The 18,711-nt window shown below is 51.1% G+C and overlaps 1 long non-coding RNA gene across 2 annotated transcripts; it reads right to left on the bottom strand.

Moving 5' to 3' along the window:
- Nucleotides 1-1,892: 1,892 nt before the first annotated feature.
- On the bottom strand, nucleotides 1,893-16,512 carry LOC141052619 (uncharacterized). 2 transcript variants are annotated; one of them, XR_012220861.1, is made up of 2 exons: nucleotides 16,192-16,512; nucleotides 1,893-3,990 (listed from the first exon to the last, which is right to left on the bottom strand). It is a non-coding gene; the product is annotated as an uncharacterized lncRNA (long non-coding RNA). The 2 variants fall into 2 exon arrangements; XR_012220862.1 differs by having other exon boundaries at nucleotides 1,893-2,468.
- Between the last annotated feature and the right edge of the window lie 2,199 nt (nucleotides 16,513-18,711).

Here is an 18,711-nt window from a genome sequence, read left to right as displayed (position 1 = left end):
AGATACTTTAGGAGGCTGTGAGAAGCTGAGAGAAGCTGTAGGAGGCTGTGAGAAGCTGTAGGAGGCTGTGAGAAGCTGTAGGAGGCCGCGAGAAGCTGTAGGAGGCCGCGAGAGGCTGTAGGAGGCCGCGAGAGGCTGTAGGAGGCCGCGAGAGGCTGTAGGAGGCCGCGAGAGGCTGTAGGAGGCCGCGAGAGGCTGTAGGAGGCCGCGAGAGGCTGTAGGAGGCCGCGAGAGGCTGTAGGAGGCCGCGAGAGGCTGTAGGAGGCCGCGAGAGGCTGTGAAAAGTTGAGAGAAGCTGTAGAAGACAGAGGCTGTGAGAAGCTGCAGGAGGCTGTGAGAAGCTGCAGGAGACTGTGGGAGGCTGTGAAAAGTTGAGAGAAGCTGTAGAAGACAGAGGCTGTGAGAAGCTGCAAGAGACTGTGAGAAGCTGCAGGAGACTGTGGGAAGCTGCAGGAGACTGTGGGAAGCTGCAGGAGACTGTGGGAAGCTGCAGGAGGATGTGAGAAGCTGAGAGAAGCTGTAGGAGACTGTGAGAAACTGTGGGAGGCTGTGAAAAGCTGTAGGAGGCTGTGGGAAGCTATAGGAGCCCATGAGAGGCTGTACGAAGCTGTGAGACTGTTGGAGGCTGTAGGAGGCCGTGAGAGGCTGTAGGAGACTGAAAGGCAGTAAGAGGCTGTAGGAAGCTGTGAAGGCTATTGGATGCTGTAGAAGGCTGTGAGAGGCTTTAGGAGGCAGTGAGAGGCTGTAGGAGGCAGTGAGAGGAAGTAGGAGGCAGTGAGAGGAAGTAGGAGGCAGTGAGAGGAAGTAGGAAGCGCCAAACGCACCGTGTTGCATTTTGGTGCGCTCGGCGCACCATCAAAAGGACACATGTGCCGGCAAAAGCATACCTGCGCACGGCCTGCGTACCCAATGCTAAAGATATGGTAGGCAGGCGGAGCTGACCGGAGGAGGTGCAGTCATGAGTGGAGCTTCACGGCGGCCATGCGCATCCCTCCGCAGCTCCAGGAAACGCGAATGTGAAAGTAGAATACTTTATAACACCAGGTTGAAAAAATTAATTTAAAATCCAAAATGTTGGCCTACTGAAATGTATGTTCATTAAATGCTCTCAATGCTTGGTCGAGGCTTCTTTGGCATAATTTACTGCATCAATGCGGCGTGGCATGGAGGCGATCAGCCTGTTGCATTGCTGAGGTGTTTTGGAAGCCCAGGTTGCTTTGATCTGAATTGTTGGGTCTGGTGTCTCTCATCTTTCTCTTGATAATACCCCATAGAATCTCTATGGGTTAAGGTCAGATGAGTTTGCTGGCCAATCAAGCACAGTAATACTGTTATTTTTAAACCAGGTATTGGTACTTTTGGCAGTGTGGACAAGTGCCAAGTACTGCTGGAGAATTAAATTTCCATCTCCAAAAAGCTTGTCGGCAGAGGGAAGCACGAAGTGCTATTAAATTTCCTGATAGATGGTGTAATAGATAAGAGATGACTTCTGGAACCTTCCAGAATCCTCCATTCTCTGAGACTTTGCCTGTCAGCTCCTGCAACCCCCCTTCTCCCCCCCTTAGCAGCTGTGGGTGTCTTCTTTGCCTGTTGGTAATCCTACACCACACATTTCCTGCGCCAGCAGCCCTCTCTCTCTCCCCCTCCTCTACACAGCCAGGAACAGGATTACTTTTGTTTCATGCTGTGACGAGTGTCAGCCTACGCTGAGTCGTTCTTCTTAGAAAGAGTGGACCCTCTGGGCCGTGGCACCCACCCACCTAGGGCGAGCTGACCTTATGAGAACCACCCCCTATACAGGGAGTGTCAGGGGCAAGACCAAGGGTGTGAGCCACCACGGCAGCTGGACCACACGGCCGGCTCAGGGAAACAAGACAAGGCAAGACGAGTCGTTACTTCAAAGAAACTTCATTAAGGAAGACTTCAGGTACAACAGGTGCAAAACGTGAACACACAGAACATAAGACAAGGTGCGTGCAAGAGCACGCCGAGGTCCAAGACTTGTGGAACTCTTCAGTGTGCAACAGGAGTAAACGTGAACACACAGAGTTCATGAAACAGGGTGCGTGCAATGGCACGCCGAGGTCCAGGCATGGAACGTGCAGATGGTACACGGACATCGGACTCCGGACAACAGTCCACGATCAACCAGGACATCAGGGTCTGTAGCTCAGAGGGTGATCGGCAGGATCCGGACATCCAGAAGTTAGCCAGGGTTCCATGCAAGGAAACAAGAGAGTTAGTGACATGGTGCGTGTCAACGGACACGCCAGGATCAGGTTCACAGGACAGAGACCTGCGCATGCCAAGGGGCATGCCAGGGAGAGGCACAGAGTACGGTGGCATCGGAATCCAAATGCTGGCATCGACCGACAGGGTCCAGGTATCTGGCTCCGGACATCAGGCCGCAGTCATCTAGGTCCGGACCTCTGGCAGCGGTTGGCAGGTTATGGAATCCGGCAGGCAAACTAGAAGTACAGAGAAGAGCAAAAGAGACAAAGACTTTGTGCAAGAGTAGCACGAAAAGGCACAGTGCGAGAACCAGCGTGAGTGCAAGGGAGCACAGAGACCACGGCTGGGAGCACCGGCAGGTGGTACTGACGATGGCAGTTGCAAGCGGGCACGACTAGAGGCGGCACCGCTGCGGGGCCACGCAGCCAGACCACTATAGCACTGGACGGGGCACGGCTGGGGCACACAGGCGAGAGCACGGCTAGAGGCGGCACGGCTGAGGCACACCAGGTAGGCACAGGCGACCAGGCACGTGCACAGAGGCACGGAGCCACAAGGCAGGGCTAGGCAAAGGGTACAGGACAGAGCCACATGCGAGACAGCATGGCAAAGCCTAGTACGAAATGTGCAAGAGCGCACGAAACATCAGGGACAATACAAAGAGCGAGGCAGAGACCTGCACATGCAAAGAGCATGCCAGGACAGGGACAGTCTAGCAGCGGAGCGTAGGCCGAAGCCCAGAGCCGGGCCAAGGAAGGACCTTGGGATAGACAGAGCACAGAGCGAGGCCTGCACATGTAGAGACACGCCAGGGACAGGTGAGGCAGAGTCCTGCGCGTGCAGAGAGGCACGCCAGGGACAGGCGAGGCAGAGTCCTGCGCGTGCAGAGAGGCACGCCAGGGACAGGCGAGGAGGGAGTCCTGCGCATGCAGAGAGGCACGCCAGGGACAGGCGAGGCAGAGTCCTGCGCGTGCAGAGAGTCACGCCAGGGACAGGCGAGGCAGAGTCCTGCGCGTGCAGAGAGTCACGCCAGGGACATGTTCAGAGCGGAGGCCTGCACGTGTGAGGACAAGTCAGGGCAGGGTACAGAGACGGAGGCCTGGATGTGTAAGGACACGCCGGCGACTGAGACAGAGGCAAGGTACCTGAAGCCACAAAGCAGAGCGAGACATGACACGAGGACAGAAACACGGAACAGAAGCAGAGCAAATAAGGACTACAAGACATGGCACGAAGGACAAACACAAGACAAGAGACAGAATACGAGCACGGAGCGTGTGCAGAGATGCACGACAGAGCAGAGTGCAAGGGCACAGAATAGAGGGAGCGCCCCACAGACCAAGCAGCCATGCAGGGACACCACACACAATACTCAGGCCCAGAGAATAGGAAGGGGCGGCCTGATATAGGGCATAGCACCTCCTCTTCCAGGTCAGGACCAGGGGAGCACTTCCGGGTTCAGATCCACAGGATAACAGCGTAGTCACATGATCAGAGTTCCAGACATGACGAGACAACTGCAGAATCAGTGCTGAAACCTAGACAGGTCACCTGATCAGAGTTCTAGACATGACGAGATGATTACCAAACCAGACAGTGCAAGATCCTAGGAAAGGTCACATGATCAGCGTTCCAGACATGACGAGATGATTGCAGAACCAGACAGTGCAGGATCCAAGCAGACACATCCAGACACATGACCAGGGATTCTAGACATGACGAGAAGATCACAGAAGGCAGAGCAGAAACGCAGGCATCCTGCAGATCAGACATAAGGTGAGTGTGCACACTGCTCTAGGGAACATGCAGGATAGCAGACAAGATATGCGCATGCACATCGCTCCAGGAGTTCTTGAGACAAAACAGACATGGCAGACATGGCGGACATGACACATGCCATGCAGCTGGATACTGGAATAGGAGATCTTAGAGGAGCCATAATGCAACAGTAGTCAGTGCTACAAATATGAAACTGGCATATGGCAAAGTACTCCGAGCCGGCTTCACTATGGTGGTCCTTGCGAAGTTCTAGCACCCCCAGAAACTGAGAAATGGGTTCCTTCTAAAAAGTGTATCATAACTACCGTATATTTGGTTTTGAATTATTGTATTCAACAAACTACAAAGAATGATACCATGTACGTGTTTATACGAGATACCCTCTACTAAATATGGTTATTATAAGTTCTGTAGTCAGAATTGTGCTCCTAGAGTAGGGGGAGTAACATCCCTAGACCGCCCCTTTCATGATGTCACGGACCCAGATCTATAAGGCATTCCCTCCCTGGGGTTGGGCAGACAAGCTGGAGGTCTTCATGCCTAAAGGACACCCAGATGCAGGGCGATGTGTGGCTGCTGCCCATCCCCCCGCCACATGGCTAGCCTACAAACCATCTAAGCAACTGTAAGTTTAATTTCTGCTGTTAATCCTTTTTATTTGCATTGTATATATCTAATGTCTCAATTTTTTAACAACTTTTATCTGTGTAATCACTGCCCCCCTTTTTTGGGAATAAATTCTAAAACTTATTAGTCTGCCTTCATGCTCTAGAAACGAACACGCGCCTTTAAGATAATTACGTTACTGATTGGGTTGGCTTTGAACCCCTCTGTTAAGTCTATAACTTAAGCAGAGAAATCTGGAGCTGGTGGCGGCGAGGTGTGTTTTGGTTGGTTGGGCTAGCTGGCAGTGAAGGAAGGGTCTTAGGCTAGTTTCACACTTGCTTTTTTTTGCAGCGCGTTTTTCCCGCAAAAAAACGCATTGAAAAAACGCATACAAAAGCATACAACTGCTGCGTTTTTTTCAAGCATTTTTATGAGCATGCATGAAAAAAACGCAGCGTTTTTATGCGTTTGTATGCGTTTTTACCGCGTTTGCGTTTTTTTCCAACATTAGGTGGCCCCTCACACTAACCCAAACCATGACTTTACTAACCCTAACCCTGACCCTAACCCTTAACCCTAACCCAAACCCTAAACCCTAACTAACCCTGACCCTAACCCTGACCCTAACCCTGACCCTAACCCTGACCCTAACCCTTAACCAAACCATACTTAACCCTAACCCCTAAATAACCCTAACCCTGACCCTAACCCTAACCCTGACCCTAACCCTTAACCAAACCATACTTAACCCTAACCCTGACCCTGACCCTAACCCTTAACCAAACCATACTTAACCCTAACCCTGACCCTAACCCTAACCCTGACCCTAACCCTTAACCAAACCATACTTAACCCTAACCCTGACCCTAACCCCAACCCTAATCCTGACCCTAACCCTTAACCAAACCATACTTAACCCTAACCCAAACCCTAACTAACCTTAACCCTAACCCTAACCTTAACCCTAACCCTGACCCTAACCCTTAACCAAACCATACTTAACCCTAACCCTGACCCTAACCCTTAACCAAACCATACTTAACCCTAACCCTGACCCTAACCCCAACCCTAACCCTGACCCTAACCCTAAACCCCCTTAACTAACCCTAACTCTAACCCAAACCCCTAAATTCCATGGTTAACAAAAAAAACGCATGTGCAAAAAAACGCATACATGAGCATGCCAGTGCGCATGTATGCGCATCCATAGGCTATAATGGCCATTTTTAGCGCAAAACGTGCGCATATGTGCGCATGCGCTTTTTTGCAGGGCCAAAAAATGCAACATGCTGCGTCTGGAAAATACAAACGCACACCCCAAAAAAACGCAGCGCATGAAAATCGCATACATGCGCTTACCAGCGCGCAGGTATGCGCACCCATGTTAAATATAGGGGAAAAAACGCATGCGCACGTATGCGTTTTTTTCCAGCGCAAAAAAACGCAAATGTGAAACCAGCCTTATATGCTGATTGGGGGGCTGCAGCCAAAGCATTAATAATTCCTCACTGCAGCGGCCTAATCGCCTGTGCACAACAAGCAGCCTGTCCGGTAACTAATTATCCTAGGTGTAGTTCCCTGACTGAGCTGAGGATAAGGGGGCCGCCGGAGAGCTGAAAGTTCCAAAGTGGAACTGAAAAGTGGGATATCCATAAATCCCCGCAGTTCATGGAAGATTGTTAGCAGTGGTGGTACAACCAAAATAACCCCCTGCGATAAATTGTTAGGGCAAGACTAGCTTGCTGTTTATTTGTCACATGGTGCCAGTGGTGGGATAACTAAGATAAGCCCCCCTGCGCCTGTGATAGCCGTGTGTCAGCAGAGCGTCGCATCCCTCTGTCCGTGACATACCGGTGTCAGCGGCGGGATTGTGACATATTGGTGGCAGAGCGGTGGGATGATCATAGAGCAATAGTGATCTGGTTTGAGCAATCATTGGTGGATGCAGGAGGCAGCCCCAGTGCCAACCGTGCAGCTGCGGAGGTCCAGCTGGTGCAGGTCAGCCTGACCAGCAGTCAGGATGTCGTGGACCGCTATCTGCAAATGGCCCTACAGCTGCTCCCTGCCGAAGACCATGTGGGACGCCTGCAGCAGATCCAGCAAGCTCAAGAGAGAGCCCATGAACTGCAGCTGGCCCGGCTGAGGGGAATGCCCTTCGCAGCCCGGAGCAGTGAGCCCAGAGTCCGACCCCGGCCAGAGCATTTTCCCATGATGGAAAAGGACTGGGACACGTTTCTGCGGGCCTTTGAGAAAGTCTGCAGACAGTACTGGCTGGAAAAGGACCAATGGGCCAGGTACCTGACTCCAGGGCTAAAAGACAAAGCCCTGGAGGTGTTTGCTTCTCTGCGGCCAGAAGACAATGACAACTATGATGCCATCAAGCAGGCCCTGATCACCAAATACCGGCTGACACCTGAGGTATACCGAAAGAAGTTCCGGAACCTCCAACGTGGCCCACACGATAGTTATAATTCAGGACCCACTTGGACCAGTGGACTGTCAGTTGATCCCTTTGAGCTGCTACGGGACCTGATGATCAAAGACCAGTTCCTGTATCTCTGCCCAGCTGAGGTCCGACAGTTCATCCTGGACCAAGAACCAACGAATGCGGACAAAGGAGGGCAGATCGCCGACAACTATGAGGCCAACCGGAAGCCAGAGACACAGAGGCCAGTCACCGCCAGCTGGAGAGGGGGTAAGCCTGCAACCAACCCCAGTGCCCCTACCAGCCGTCCCTCCGGAGGCCCTGTCCCTGTTGCCAAACCCAGGCCTACTACTGACAGTTGCCAGTGTTTCAACTGCAATCGGACTGGTCACATCAGTGTCTGGGCCCAACGCCTCTGTTCTTTTGGTGGGAGGTGTGGTTGGGAAGATTGACGACAACGTTCAGCACGTCCAGGTGGGGGCCCATTTTGCTATAGGCCTCAAGGACACCGGGACTGAACGAACCCTCATCCATCCTGGACTGGCGGCCCCTGAAGAGTTTATTGAGGGGAAAACCCTGACTGTCATTCAGGAGTGGAGGCACCCACTGTCCCTTCCCAGTGGCCCGGGTATTTCTTGATTTGGGTGCTGGGAGCGGGGTGAGGGAAGTGGGAGTGTCCGAAAACCTGCCCACTGATGTTTAATTGGGGACTGACTTGGGGTGGATGGTTGCATATTACGTCCCCGACACCCCTCCCCAATCTGATAAGGGTAACGTTAACCCTGATGATGATGATGGGAAACTGAATGTGTTAGCTTCTAATGCCTTGATGAGTAATGATGCAACTATCAACCATTCTTTCCCCAGGAATGATGCTGATGGTGATGTAAACGTACCAAAGAAATCTGGTAACCATTCTTTTCCTAAGAATGATGATGATGATGATGTACCGATGCCGACTGAACCTGCTAACCCTTTCTTTGAAACGGTAGATGTGTCCACAGGTGCTGAAGTGCTCAGCCGCATCGCTCTGCGGAGTGAGACGGCTGAGAAACCCCTAACAGGAGCAAGCATCGGTGCTCAAGGAAATGGGGAAGTGCATGGGAACCGTGAGGAAGGTGATGCCATGCAACTGACCAGTGCCACCGAGGAAGGTAACTGGCCCATAAGTAGCACTGCTCCTGAAGTGTTGGGGGTGGATGGGGAGGTAGAGCCCATAACATTGCCGACTGGTGGGTCTGTAGAAATCCCCGGGGAAACAGCATACATAGCAGCTGTCACACGCAGTCAGAGTGCCCAGATCGCAGGTAGTGCCCTGCCTTCTGGACCCTCTTCTGCTACGAGAGAGAGAATGAACCAGAGGTGAACTCAGAGCCGGTTCCAGAGGATCCCAGTGAGGAAGGGACCCTGACGTCACTTCTGGCTGCCTCCAGCCAGGAGTTCCAGGCCGCTCTGCACTCAGATGCGAGCCTGGAGAAATTGAGAGACCTCGCCGAGACGCCCACCTCAGAGTCTGATAAGGAGAGGGTGTTCTGGGAACGAGGAAGGTTGTACCGAGAGAATCCCAAAAGGAGTGGTTGAGGGGAAGACAGCTGGTCATCCCCTATCAGTTCAGAACTTAGCTGTTGCGGTTTGCCCATGAGATTCCACTCACTGGACACTTGGGGATCAGCAAAACTAAGGCACGGCTGTCTCAACACTTCTATTGGCCCAAGATGGGACGTCACAACTTACTGTCTCTCCTGTGCCACCTGTCAAAAAGTGGGTAAGGCGGGGCCTGCTCTTAAGGCTCCCCTTATCCCTTTGCTAGTGATAGAGGAGCCATTCCAGAGAATCACGGTGGACATTGTAGGCCTGCTGGCCGTCCCCAGCAGCTCTGGAAAGCAATACATTCTCACCGTGGTAGACTACACTACCCGGTACTCAGAGGCAGTAGCTCTGTCTTCAACCAGGGCTGATAAGGTGGCTGATGCACTGGTGACCATCTTTTCAAGGGTAGGATTTCCCAGGGAGATGCTTACAGATCAAGGGACCCAATCCATGTCTCGCCTAATGGAGGCTCTCTGTAAGAAAATGCAGGCGATGCACCTGGTATCGAGTGCGTATCATCCACAGACCAATGGTATGTGTGAACGTTTCAACGGTACCCTCAAACAGATCCTCCGCATGCTGGTTGAGACCCAAGGGCGCGACTGGGAGCGGTACCTCCCACACCTGCTATTCGCTTACAGAGAAGTTCCGCAGGCCTCGACGGAGTTCTCCCCCTTCGAGCTCCTGTACGGCAGGCGAGTCCGGGGACCCCTTGGGTTGATAACAGAATCCTGGGAAGATGAACCAAACCCCATAGAAGTGTCCATCGTGGATTATGTCATGAGCTTCCGTGACAAGATGCAGACCTTGACGCAGTTGGTGCATGACAACATGACACAGGCTCAGGCTGAACAGAAGCACTGGTACGACCAGAACGCCCGGGAGCGGACCTACCAGATGGGTCAAAAGGCGTGGGCGCTGGTTCCCGTACCAACGAATAAGCTTCAGGCAGCCTGGGAAGGCCCATAAGTCATCCACCAACAGCTCAACCCGTCACCTACGTGGTCACGCTTGACCATGCTGGGGGTAGGCGCAAGGCCTTTCACGTCAATATGCTGAAGGCGCACCACGTACGTGAAGCCTGCGTCCTACCGGTCTGCAACCTGCCCGAGGATGGGGAGGAAGATCCCCTCCTGGACATGCTGGCCCAAGCCAAGGCCAATGGGTCCATTGAGGAAATGGAGATAAGTGTTTTGTTAACCGTACCCTAGCGGTCGTTGTTGGCCACCCTGGAACCCTTCCGGGCCGTGTTCACCAACCGACCTGGAAGGACGGAGTTAGCGGTTCATGAGGTGGACACCAGGAATCACGCCCCACTACGGCAAACACCTTATTGGATCTCTGAGGGGGTGCAACAGGTCATGCACCAAGGGATCAATGAGATGTTACAGCTGGGGGTGATTCGACAGCCAAAAAGCGCGTGGGCCTCGCCTGTAGTCCTTGTGCCTAAAAAGGATCGGACCACCCGGTTCTGCGTGGACTACAGGGGGCTCAACGCCATCACATCCTCTGATGCACACCCGATGCCGCGCATCGAGGATCTGCTTGAGAGGTTGGCAAAAGCAAAATACATATCCATCATGGATTTGAGTTGGGGATACTGGCAGATCCCCTTAAGCCCTGAGACGCAGGAGAAATCCGCCTTTATCACCACCTTTGGACTGTATGAGTCCACAGTCATGCCCTTCGGCATGAAAAATGCCCCTGCCACTTTCCAGCAGATGGTCAACCACCTGCTCCGGAGACTGGAGGAGTACACGGTGGCGTACTTGGATGACATTGCCGTCTTCAGTTCCACCTGGGAGGAACACCTTCAGCATCTCCAGGAGGTGCTCAAGCGTCTTCACCAGGCAGGCCTGACCATCAAGCCGGGAAAGTGCCAGATGGGTATGAGCGAGGTCCACTACCTGGGGCACCGGGTAGGCGGGGGTTCCATGAGTCTGGAGCCAGAGAAAGTGTACGCAATCGTGTCCTGGCCCACCCCCAGAACCAAGAAATAGGTGAAGTCCTTCTTGGGCACTGCAGGGTACTATAGGCGGTTCGTACAGGACTATAGCGCCCTTGCAAAACCCTTGACCGACCTCACCAATCAGAGGCTACCCCAAACAGTTAACTGGACGTCCGGCTGCGAGGCGGTCTTCCAAGCTTTGAAACCAGCCCTGTGCAACTCTCCAGTGTTGAAAGCAGTTGACAGCAGTCGCCCGTTCTTGGTACAGACCGACGCCAGCGAGTTTGGCCTCGGTGCTGTGCTCAGCCAGGTCGACTCGGGGAACCAGGAGCACCCCGTTTTGTACCTGAGCCGGAAACTCTTGCCGAGGGAAGTGGTATACTCCACCATCGAGAAGGAGTGCCTGGCCATGGTGTGGGAACTGCAACATTTGCAGCCCTACCTGTACGGGCGCACCTTCACGGTGGTAACCGACCACAACCCTCTGAGCTGGCTGCACATAGTGTCCGGAACCAACGGAAGGTTGCTCCGCTGGAGCCTTGCTCTTCAGCAGTACGACTTTACCATACAACACAAAAAGGGCAGCGAACATGAAAATGCCGATGGGTTGTCCCGCCGGGGCGAACCCGCTGAGGTGCGCGTGGCACATTACCGTCAGGTTATGCCTCCGTAGCACACTCTAAAAGGGGGAGGTGTACTAATAAGTAAGAGATGACATCTGGAACCTTCCCGAATCCTCCATTCTCTGAGACTTTGCCTGTCAGCTCCTGCAACCCCCCTTAGCAGCTGTGGGTGTCTTCTCTGCCTGTTGGTAATCCTACACCACACATTTCCTGTGCCAGCAGCCCTCTCTCTCCCCTCCTCTACACAGCCAGGAACAGGATTACTTTTGTTTCATGCCATGCGGCTGGATACTGGAATAGGAGATCTTAGAGGAGCCATAATGCAACAGTAGTCGGTGCTACAAATATGAAACTGGCATATGGCAACGTACTCCGAGCCGGCTTCACTATGGTGGTCCTTGCGAAGTTCTAGCACCCCCAGAAACTGAGAAATGGGTTCCTTCTAAACGGTGTATCATAACTACCGCATATTTGGTTTTGAATTATTGTATTCAACAAACTACAAAGAATGATACCATGTACGTGTTTATACGAGATACCCTCTACTAAATATGGTTATTATAAGTTCTGTAGTCAGAATTGTGCTCCTAGAGTAGGGGGAGTAACATCCCTAGACCGCCCCTTTCGTGATGTCACAGACCCAGATCTATAAGGCATTCCCTCCCTGGGGTTGGGCAAACAAGCTGGAGGTCTTCATGCCTAAAGGACACCCAGATGCAGGGCGACGTGTGGCTGCTGCCCATCCCCCCGCCACATGGCTAGCCTACAAACCATCTAAGCAACTGTAAGTTTAATTTCTGCTGTTATTCCCTTTTATTTTATATTTGCATTGTATATATCTAATGTCTCAATTTTGTAACAACTTTTATCTGTGTAATCACTGCCCCCCTTTTTTGGGAATAAATTCTAAAACTTATTAGTCTGCCTTCATGCTCTAGAAACGAACACGCGCCTTTAAGATAATTACGTTACTGATTGGGTTGGCTTTGAACCCCTCTGCTAAGTCTATAACTTAAGCAGAGAAATCTGGAGCTGGTGGCGGCGAGGTGTGTTTTGGTTGGTTGGGCTAGCTGGCAGTGACGGAAGGGTCTTATATGCTGATTGGGGGGCTGCGGCCAAAGCATTAATAATTCCCTCACTGCAGCAGCCTAATCGCCCGTGCACAACAAGCAGCCCGTCCGGCGACTAATTATCCTAGGTGTAGTTCCCTGACTGACCTGAGGATAAGGGGGCCGCCGGAGAGCTGAGAGTTCCAAAGTGGAACTGAAAAGTGGGACATCCATAAATCCCCGCAGTTTGTGGAAGATTGTTAGCAGTGGTGGGACAACCAAAATAACCCCCCTGCGATAAATTGTTAGGGCAAGACTAGCTTGCTGTTTTTTTGTCACATGGTGCCAGCGGAGGGTTAACTAAGATAAGCCCCCCTGCGCCTGTGATAGCCGTGTGCCGGCAGTGCGTCGCATCCCTCCGTCCGTGACATTCCGGTGTCAGCGGCGGGATTGTGACAGATGGCTGCGCTGACTTTGGTCTTGATAAAACACAGTGGACTTACACCAGCAGATGACGTCTCCCCAAACCATCATTAATTGTGGAAACTTCACACTAGACCTCAAGCAGCTTGGATTGTCTGTCTCTCCACTCTGCCTCCAGACTCTGGGACCTTGATTTTCAAAGTCTAGTGTTAAGTTTCCACAATCAATGATGGTTTGGGGAGACATGTCATCTGCTGGTGTAGGTCCACTGTGTTTTATAAAGTCCAAAGTCAGCGCAGCCATCTACCAGGAAATTTTAGAGCACTTCATGCTTCCCTCTGCCGACAAGTTTTTTGGAGATGGAAATTTCATTCTCCAGGAGGCCTTGGCACCTGTCCACACTGCCAAAAGTACCAATACCTGGTTTAAAAACAACAGTATCACTGTGCTTGATTGCCCAGAAAACTTGCCTGACCTTAACCCCATAGAGAATCTATGGGATATTGTCAAGAGGAAGATGAGAGACCCCAGACCCAACAATGCAGATGAGCTGAAGGTTGCTATCAAAGCAACCTGGGCTTCCATAAGGCCGGTTTTACACTTACTGTATTGCTGCGGGCTGATTTTGCAGCCCCAATAGCTTTCTACGGGGCTGCAAAATCGGCCCGCAAAAATTCAATGGTGTGCCGTGTGGCCGTTTTTGAGGCCGTGATAAAAGATCGAGCTTGCTTGATCTTTTATAAGGCGTATGGACACGGCCCCCATTTAAATCAATGTGGCCGCAAAAACACATTGTGGCCGCAAAAACAGGCGCGCCGTCACTTCCGGTTTTGCGGAACACTGGGTTTTTTTTCCAATGGGATTTCCATAGTATTGGAAAAAAAAACGGCGATCCGCAGACATTTTTTGCGGCCCGTTATTGCGTTACAACACAAACAATGCGGCGATACGGCCCGCAAAAATGGGCCGCAAAAAATGCTGTAAGTGTAAAACCAGCCTAACACCTCAGCATTGCCACAGGCTGATCGCCTCCATGCCACACCGCATTGATACAGTAAATGATGCCAAAGGAGCCGGACCAAGTACTGAGGGCATTTACTGAACATACATTTCAGTAGGAAAACATTTCAGATTTCAAAATCATTTTTCAAGCTGGTGTTACGAAGTATTCTAATTTACTGAGATAATGACTTTTTGGTTTTCATTGACTGTAAGCCATAATCATCAACATTAACAGATATAAACAGGGGTGGGATTCAGCGGTTTCTCCCCGGTTCGGTGGAACCGGTTGTTAAAAAAGCAGCCGGTTCCCCGAACCGGGGAGATCTAGAGCCGCGATCCGGTCCTCTGATGTCCTGGCGCTGCCTGGAGGCAAGGAGCAGAGGAGGACTCTTGCTCTGCTTCCCGCCGGATACCGCGCGCATTGATACGTGACGACGCATGCTGCTGCTCTGTCTGCTGACTAGTACTGGACAGAGCACAGCAGTCAGCACACCCCGGCGGCCCCCGCACTGATTCCTGCGGCTGCCCAGTGAGCTGAGCCTGGACAGGACACTAGTCTGTGTGTGGTGGCCCGCCGCCTGCCTCACCTCAAAACTTCAGCCTGTGTATGGTACACAGGCCAACACCAGGTCAGTTACTGTATATGTGCAGTGCTGCTGCTTATTGGGGGCCTGTGCTGTGCTGCCTACTAGGGACCTGTGCCTGCCTATTTGGGACCTGTGCCTGCCCATTGGGGACCTGTGCCTGCCTATTGGGGACCTGTGCCTGCCTATTGGGGACCTGTGCCTGCCTATTTGGGACCTGTGCCTGCCTATTTGGGACCTGTGCCTGCCTATTGGGGACCTGTGCCTGCCTATTGGGGACCTGTGCCTGCCTATTTGGGACCTGTGCCTGCCTATTTGGGACCTGTGCCTGCCTATTAGGGACCTGTGCCTGCCTATTGGGGACCTGTGCCTGCCTATTGGGGACCTGTGCCTGCCTATTGGGGACCTGTGCCTGCCTATTGGGGACCTGTGCCTGCTTATTAGGGACCTGTGCCTGCTTATTGGGAACCTGTGCTGCCTATTGGGGAACAATGCTATCTATTGGGGACCTGCACTGCCTATTGGGGAACAATGCTGTCTATTGGGGACCTATGCTGCCTATTGGGGAACAATGCTGTCTATTGGGGACCTGCACTGCCTATTGGGGAACAATGCTGTCTATTGGGGACCTATGCTGCCTATTGGGGAACAATGCTGTCTATTGGGGACCTGCACTGCATATTGGGGACCTGTGCTGTCTATTGGGGAACAATGCTGTCTATTGGGGAACAATGCTGTCTATTGGGGACCTGCACTGCCTATTGGGGAACAATGCTGTCTATTGGGGACCTGTGCTGTCTATTGGGGAACAATGCTGTCTATTGGGGACCTGTGCTGCCTATTGGGGAACAATGCTGTCTATTGGGGACCTGCACTGCCTATTGGGGAACAATGCTGTCTATTGGGGACCTATGCCTGCCTATTGGGGAACAATGCTGCCTATTGGGGACCTGTGCTGCCTATTGGGGAACAATGCTGTCTATTGGGGACCTGCACTGCCTATTGGGGAACAATACTGTCTATTGGGGACCTGTGCCTGCCTATTGGGGACCTGTGCCTGCCTATTGGGGAACAATGCTGCCTATTGGGGAACTGTGCTGCCTATTGGGGAACTGTGCTGTCTATTGGGGACCTGTGCTGCCTATTGGAGAACAATGCTGTCTATTGGGGACCTGCACTGCCTATTGGGGAACAATGCTGCCTATTGGGGACCTGTTCCTGCCTATTGGGGAACAATGCTGCCTATTGGGGACCTGTGCTGCACATTGGCGAACAAATGCTGTCTATTGGGGACCTGTGCTGCCTTTTGGGGACCTGTGCTGCCTATTGGGGACCTGTGCTGCCTATAGGGAACAGCTCCTTGACTGCGCCCCTACTTGTATATGTTTGATGAAAAGGTGCATGTAAATGGGTGTGGCGTAATAACGGGTGTGGCGTAATAATGGGTGTGGCTTTTCTACACACAAACACAGAACCTGTTGTTAAAAATTTGAATCCCACTACTGGATATAAAGACGTGAAATAGATCACTCTGTAATGACTCTATATAATATAGGAGTTTCACTTTTTGTATTGAAGAACTGAAATAAATTAACTTTGTGATGATATTCTAATTTTGCGAGATGCACCTGTACATGATCTGGGATATGTAGGTTGCCAGGAAACATGTGACTGGAGTCAGTGGACCGCAGTCTGGGCTCGGACTGCACAGGCGTTTCCTCCTTCTTGAATGTATTATCCTGCCCCATCTGCCGAACCATGTAAGCTAAATCACAGGGATGGAGGACATAATAAAGTCCCTACTGTGGAGCCTCATAGCTGAGGAATGACCAGTCTCTACTATAGAGTATTGTCCAATGTCGCACGAAAATATCGCAGAAAAATCGCACGAGTAGCGCAGCAGGAATGATCTACGAAAAGCACGACTGACCTTCGGGAGTTCCGGCCTCTACAACCACCAGTCAGCACAGACACCGGAAGTAGTATAGTCGTAAGGGAGAGGAGGAGAGAGAAAGCACGTTGTCAGACTCAGTATATCGCCAGAACTTCAACGCACTAGCAGTCCCAGCAAGCACAGACGCCAGCGACAAGGGTAATTAGTCTTACTCATTTTGTCATGGCTCCAGCGCGCAGTAACTGGTGGCGCCACCCACTGGACAAGGATTGGCAGCGCATGTTGTCTCTCAAACAACTGTGTTTAAGCTATAGTCTGGAGAAAATGTATAATCACAGCTCAGGAGAACTGCTGGGTTACAGTCCCCAAATCATTATTGTTTGCAAAGCGCATGTGTGGTGTAAAAGCCGCCTCTGTGGCTATGACTTATGTCACTCCATAGCTCTGAACTTCCCTGGAAATTGTTGCAGATCTCATTGCTGCAGGTCATACTAAGGCGCCGCTTGAGGGTGCTAAGCGTGTGGCATGAGGCGCCGCTTGAGGGTGCTAAGCGTGTGGCGCCGCTTGAGGGTGCTAAGCGTGTGGCGTGAGGCGCCGCTTGAGGGTGCTAAGCGTGTGGCGGGAGGCGCCACTTGAGGGTGCTAAGCGTGTGGCGGGAGGCGCCGCTTGAGGGTGCTAAGCGTGTGGCGGGAGGAACCGCTTGAGGGTGCTAAGCGTGTGGCGGGAGGAGCCGCTTGAGGGTGCTAAGCGTGTGGCGGGAGGAGCCGCTTGAGGGTGCTAAGCGTGTGGCGGGAGGCGCCGCTTGAGGGTGCTAAGCGTGTGGCGGGAGCAGGTACGGACTGGGGCTGAAATTCAGCCCTGGCATTTGAAGTCCCATAGGCCCGTCCCTGAGCACCAGATGGGATATATTACCCTGGATGGAGGAAATCAAGATTTACTACCAGACCAATATTTCTAATGATAGCCATGGACTGCTGGGGTAAGTGACGGAGTCAGTGACTTTGTGCTCCGTCATATTTCATAACAGTATGGGTGTCGTGAGAACACCGATTCTGTTAACTACATAGCAGACAAGGTGGCCCACGACCAGACAGGCCCTTCTGGCATTTGACAGATGGCCAGTCCGGCCCTGGGCAGGAGGTGCTTTTTGAGGGTGCTAAATGGGTGGTGCTGCTTGAGATCTCCACATGGTCTGCATGTAAAAAATCGCAGCTTTCCTTACTTGATTCATATTCCAGATCAGACTCATTTTGAGTCAATGGGTGTGCAAAAATTGGATCATATACAGGTTACCATCTGTATGTTTTGTGTTTTTTTTTTTAATTAAATATCCATTAGATTTATAAAAATAGGAACATGTACCGCATTTGGTGTTTAATTTTTTTATTAACTGCCCTCACCCCCAAGCCTTTTTTCACCTTCCTGACCAGGCCAAATTCAACAATTCTGATCACTGTCATTTTATGTGGTAATAACTCTCGAACGCTTCCATGGATCCCACTGATTCTCAGATTGTTTTTTGTGACATTTTGTACTTCATGGTATTGGTAAAATTTCTTTGATATGATTTGCGCTTATTTGTGGAAAAAATGAAAAGTTTAACATTTTTCAATTTTCAAACTTTTCATTTTTATGCCCTTAAATTAGAGCCTTATGTCACACAAAATAGTTAATAAATACCATTTTCCTCATATCTACATTACATCAGCACAATTTTTGAAATGTTTTTTTGTTAGGAAGCTATAAGGGTTAAAAGTTGACCAGCGATTTCTCATTTTTATAGCAAAATCTACAAAACCATGTTATTTTTAGGGAGCACCTCACATTTGAGGTGATTTTGAGGGGCCTATATGACAGAAAATACCCCAAAGTGACACCATTCTAAAAACTGCTCAAAACCACAATCAAGAAGTTTATTAACCCTTCAGGTGTTTCACATGAATTTTTAGAATGTGGGAAAAAAAATTAACGTTTTTTTTTTTTGCAAAAATTTTTTTTTAGATCCAAATTTATTTTCACAGGGGTAACAGGAAAAAAAAGGACCCCAAAATTAGTTGTGCAATTTCTTCTGAGCATGGCGATACCCCATATGTGGGGGAAAAAACACTGTTTGGGCTCATGGCAGGACTCAGAATAGAAGAAGCACCATTTAACTTTGTGAATGCAAAATTTGCTGGAATAACTAGCGGACACCATGTTGCGGTTGGAGAGCCTCTCATGTGCCTAAACAGTGAAAACCCTGTAAAAGTGACACCATTTAGGGAACTTATCTAGATGTGTGGTAAGCACCTTGAAACCCCAGGTAGCCGTGAAAATTAAAAAAATCAAATTTTTCTCACAAAAATGTTTTTAACCCGAATTTTTGCATTTTTGTAAGGGTAACAGGAGAAAATGGACCACAAAATTTGTTGTGCAATTTCTCCTGAGTACACCGTTACCCCATGTGTGGTCGAAAACTACTTTTGAGGCTCAGTGCAAGGCTCAGAAGGAAATAAGCGCCACAGGTTCTGCTGGACTGCTTTGAGGATGCTATATAAAACTGGCAGAGCCCCTGGG

The sequence above is a fragment of the Dendrobates tinctorius genome, unplaced genomic scaffold, assembly GCF_039654945.1.
Source record: "Dendrobates tinctorius isolate UK_male_01 unplaced genomic scaffold, ASM3965494v1 ptg000162l, whole genome shotgun sequence".
In the NCBI taxonomy this organism is placed as follows: Eukaryota; Metazoa; Chordata; class Amphibia; order Anura; family Dendrobatidae; genus Dendrobates; species Dendrobates tinctorius.
Note: the sequence above shows the minus strand (reverse complement) of the source record. Positions and strands in the feature narration are given on the sequence as shown.